Genomic DNA, 5,572 nt, shown 5'->3' on the forward strand with positions numbered 1-5,572 from the left:
GACTTCGAGAAGGTGGTCATATTCAAAAAGCTCTTGGGAAGTAGTGACGGCATACTTAACTTGAAAATACACTTGTTCAGTCTCAATATATGACCAATCTACAAAGAATTCTAAGTCTGAGTTTTGTAGAGGAGTTTCAAGAAGATCAGAGAGAGGCAGATAAAGTTCTCAAGTTAAACAATCATGAGACTTTTCACCTTCTCTGAAAGAGGAAATAAACTAGCTGCGTTAAGATTATGACACTATTAAAGAAGATATATAAATGGCCAATAAACACTTGAAAAGGTGCTCAACATCATTAGTCATTAGGGCAATGCAAATCAAAACCACATTGGGATACTACTTCACACCCAGTAGGATGGCTATAATTTAAAAAGCCGGGCAGTAACAACTGTGAGGATATGAAAAATGGAAACCTCATATACTATTGGTGGGAATGTAAAATGGTGCAGTCATTGTGGAACAGTTTGGCAGTTCCTCAAGCAGTTAAACATAGAGTTACCATGTGACCTAGCATTTTTACTCCTAAATATATACCTAAAGGAATTGAAAACCCATATTCAAAGAAAATCCTATGCACAAATGTTCAAGCAGCATTATTCATCATAGCCAAAACGTGGATACAACCCAATTGTCCATCAACTGATGCATGGATAAACATATAATGGAATATTATTTGGCCATAAAAAGAATGAAGTAATGTATTGATACATTCTACAACATGGATAATTCTTGAAAATGTTATGCTAAGTTAAAGAAGCCAGATACAAAAGGCCATATAGTGTATAATTTCATTTATATAAAATGTTCAGAATAAGAATATCCATAAAGTTGGAAAGAAGATTAGTGGTTGCCAGGTGGAGAATAACGGGTAATTGCTTAATGATTTTTCTGGGAGACAATGAAAATGTTCAGAAATTAGATGGTGATGTTGGTTGCACAACATTGTAAAACATGAAAAACCATGGAATTGTACACTTTAAAAGGATGTTATGGTATGTGAATCATATCTCACTTTTTAAAAAAGAGTACAGTATTCCTATAGACTTCTAATAGATGATGATATGAATGAAGGACAGAAATAGTAATTCATAAGAAATGAGTCTAGAAGCAGAGAAATGTTGGGTGCTTTGGTGATGAGAAGGGTCTGAGCTTCATTAGGTACCATTAGGTGAAAAGGTGATCCCAAGATTAAATGCAGTGACAGCTACTGCCCCCAGGCAAGAGGGATATGTTTAGCTACTGGATGGAGCAATATTGTAATACCCAATGAGTCTCTGATTTCCATCATGTTTCTAAGATAAAACTCCAAGAACTTGACCATCCCTTTTATATATAAACCAAAAAAAAGATAGTATAATTTTGGGGTGACCCCAAATGAAATGCCTTGGGTTGGTCAATGGCTAACTCTGTAGTGACCATCCAAGGCAGAAGCTCAGGAATACCATTTTAATTCATGTCACTGAGGGTGCCAGCTAATTCAGAAGAGTTGGAAATCTACCACCTGCAATATCCTATAAGTCCCAGAAATCCTCTAAATTGTCTTTTGGTAATAGGGCAAGGGCAATTTTGAATGACCGTACTCCTATCCACCGGGAGGAATTTGCCTCCCTAGGATATACCATGGCTTAGATAGTGAACTTGGGCCTAAGGATACGGTAATTTATTCTTACAAATTTATCCTTTTATGCAGTAATTTAAACAGTAAATTATTCTTACAAATTTGTCCTTATAATATTTCCTTTTATAAACAAAGTTTCTGAGATACAGTCTTCTTGAGAAGAGGTTAAATCAGGTGAACATAAGAGCAAGTTACCTACTATTTGATCAAGGCAGAGGACCAGGGAAATTGTAAGTCTTTGAGATTATGATTGAGAAGCTGAGAGAAGTATGAGGGGGCTTGCAATGTGAATGCGATGAATGAAGTGAATAGAGGACTTAAGAGTGAGTGCATAGGAGTTGAGGGAAGCCACCATAGGATGGTGTACTGGGTCATGAGAGACTGAGAGATCAAGAAAAAGGCCTTTGGATATACATCTAATAGTAGTTCCCCATTGAGCCAAAAGGTCCATCTGTATAGGTTAGGGAGGGTGGAAGACAGAAGAGAAAGATATATTGAGAGGTTAAGCATCCCAAAGAGATAAGCAAAGGGTTAGAGAGAGGAAGCGAATATGTTCAACAGGTAAGTCCCACTACTGAGCTTTTTAAAATTATTCTGAGGAAGGATGGTAGGAAACTAGAAGGAATTAATGATGGAGAGTGTGTCTCCAGGGTCTACTAAAAAATGAGCTTGGATAGCCATTCACAAATAAATAGGGTTATTTCTCCTTGCTGATCCAAAGATAATTGAGGATACTGAAGGGTACATTCCTCGGAGAAGGGGAATTGCTTTATTTCAGATTGAGTAACCTGTATAGTGTTGCCAGATAAAATATGAGAAGTGCAGTTAAATTTGAATATCAGATAAGAAATGAATCATTTTTTAGTACAAGTGTGTACCCAACATTTCATGGGACATACTTATGCTAAAATGTTACTCATTTATTTGAAATTCATATATTTTTTCATTTTTATTTGCTAAATCTAGCAACTCTAGTTGAGTGTCTCATTTCTTTGCTACAGCGGGATGATTGCAGGTCCAGTGTCTTTTTCTCTGCAATATCTGCAAGTGTCTGTGTCTCTCTGTGTTTAAATTGTGGAGGGCCTTTTTATTTCCCCCAGGCTGTTCCAGTTGTAATGACATAAGTTTGCGGTGTGATTCTCTCTTTATTTACTATGCTTTCCACAAAATGCTGGTTTAAAATCTGCTGAACTCAAAGTGTTATAAATCATGAGTGGATGTGGTCTGCCAGCCTGTTTTATGCTTCTGAATAGCATCTGATATATCAGGGTTAAGGCCATTAGTAAAGAAGGTGCAGATTGTTGTTGGAGTGTTAGTGTTAATGCCCAACCCTGAGCATTCCTAAAAGTGCTTTCTATCATCGGTCCCTAAAATTGGAAACAGATTTATCACACCCTTGCTGACAGGTTTGGATTATTCCTCAGTCGATGGAAGAGTGAAAACCTTCACCAATTGCCTTTAAAAGACTTTCTCCTCTCTATTTGGCTTTTGCATATCCAGAAAGGGTGAAGGTATGGGTCAAAAGATGAGAGGAAGGTGAGAAAGGGGAAAAGGAGGAGAAAGAGAGCAGAGCAGAGGACAGAAAGCAGAAGAGGAGGGAGGCCAGGAGAAAGTCAGATTGTAAGGGGAAGAAATAGAGTTTGATAGAAAGGAGGAGGTCTTTGGAGAGAGAGAGACAGCTGAGGTTGTTTTAAAAGAAGACTCACCAGATTGGAATCTTTCTGAATTGTTTCTTTCCTCAGCTTCTTCTTACAGCTTAAGGAAAGCTGTCCATTGTAAATATGTTATCTGGTTTCCTTTTGCTCTAAGGAATCATGCAAATGCTTGCGTTGTGACATGTCCCAAGAGTCCCAAATGAATCACTGCAGCTAAAAATTGTCTTCCTTGAGGTCATACCACTTAGTTCATAACAAAAAAGGTTCAATGCAGAAGAAAGGAGAAGGGCCTGGTCCTACATTATGATCATCATCTAATTCTCTGCTCTTGGAGACCTGAAAGGCCAGAGAACTCCGAAAGACAAAAGGAAAATAGAGGCAATGACTTTAGTCAGAAAATAGGTTAACCTTTCCAAAGAATCAAAACATGGAACTTCCTTGACACAACAAAAAATTGGAGCACGTGAGTGGGAACAGGACTCATCTGACCCAATAGGGCCCTCCAAGAAGGGAGGAAGAAGGTCCCTTAGTTCATTGTGTCTTTATCTGAAACCTCAGTAGGCTCAAGGGCCGATTCAGACCCAATCTGAGTCACAGTGACAAAACTGTTAAGGACCAAAATAGTTAAAGTGACTCAAATAGAGGTTACAGGCTTTATTCAGTTAATGTGCATCACGGAACACGCAACTCAATGTTAAGTAACTCCTTGAGCCAAAGTAGGATCGGGTTTTTATAGGACAAGCAGAGGAGACTCCTCATCTCTTCTGTGACTGTGGTCTTGTCCTAGCTTGCAGTTTTCTTTATCTGTAACCGCTGCAAAACTTCCAGTTGGAATGGTTGGAAATTGTTCTGGTTTCTCGGGATCATTGGTGCAATCTCATTTTGGCTACTGTAAGGACAGTTCTTTCAAATGTGATCTTTGTAAGCTGGTGAGTTGTCTAATGCCAGTTAAGGTACAGGAAGTGGAGACATAGGAAGGAAAAAAAGGCAAACAAGAGGATAAAATAAAAGGAGACAAAAGTTTCAAGCAAGGAAAAACTGTAGTCTGTTTTAATTCTTTGACAGTTGTCTCTCAGCTTCCACCATTTATGCACTCCCCACTCAGATGCACAAACTCCAAAGTTCAAACCTTAGATATTTTCTTCTACCTACAGCCCAGCTCTAATGATCCCAGTGATCGGCCCTCCAAATACTCCTCCGCATCCCAGTTTTGTTGCCTTCAAGTCCTCCATCCCTTAGCCACAGCTGTTGGAGTGGGGAGCATGAAATCAGGGAAGGCCTCATGAAGGAGGCTGCATCTGAGCTGGGCCTTGAGAGATAGGGCAGGATTTGCCAGGGTAGAAACAGAGGCAAAGACCTTTCAGTAGGAGACAATGGAACGAGTGTGTTCCTTCTTCAAATACAGTATTATGGAGTGTCTTTTTTTGTGCGTGCCAATCATTAATCATGTACTGGGTAAGAATATGGGCTTTATGGAGAAAGGCTCAAATCCCAAACCTTGCCACTTCCTGGCCATACCAGAGCTTGAGGATCAGCCGTAACATAGTCACTGAAAAAGGCTAATTTGGGGCTTTGACAAACTGGAGAGCCAGAGCTCTGTTTAGTGGAGATAACTCCTGCTCAGATGTTGGCAATCATAGCCATGTGGGCCTGGTGGGGTGTGATATTCTGGTATTTCAAGAAAAGCAAGAATTTTGGATTTTTATGTGAAATATTTTAATGTTTAAAATATTGGCCACCAAATTTAAAGGAATAATTTTATAGGTCAAACTATACACATCTGTATACTAAATGTTTATAGTGTTTTTGTTGTTTAAATTGACAGATATCATTGTGCATATTTATCGTGTACAACATGATCTTTTAAAGTATGTCATCATTAAGTATAGTCACCACACTGTACAATTGGATCTCTGCATTTGGCAAGTTTGCCATACTGACTTAAAGGCTTAACTGGATACTTATTACAGCAGGCAAGGCTCTCAAACTAGGGCCTCTGCTTCATTTCCAGCCTTGCTTCTACCAACATCTTTCCTTCCCTGCCATTCTCTGGCCCCATATGGTAAAGCTGTTGCCCAGAGGAGCCTTTTTCTTGCACATGTTGTTCCCTCTGCTTGAAGTGTGCTTCTCCACATCCCCACTTCAATTTTCTTTTCCTGACTAACATCTTCTGTTATTCAAGGGCCATCTCCTTTGACAAGCTTTCACCAATTTCTTCTTGTGCTTCCACAAACCCTGGATAGTACTTACTCTGCTGTATTGTCATTTCATGTCAACTCATCTTTGTTTTCCACTG

This window comes from Pongo pygmaeus, chromosome X, assembly GCF_028885625.2.
Source record: "Pongo pygmaeus isolate AG05252 chromosome X, NHGRI_mPonPyg2-v2.0_pri, whole genome shotgun sequence".
Classification (NCBI taxonomy): domain Eukaryota; kingdom Metazoa; phylum Chordata; class Mammalia; order Primates; family Hominidae; genus Pongo; species Pongo pygmaeus.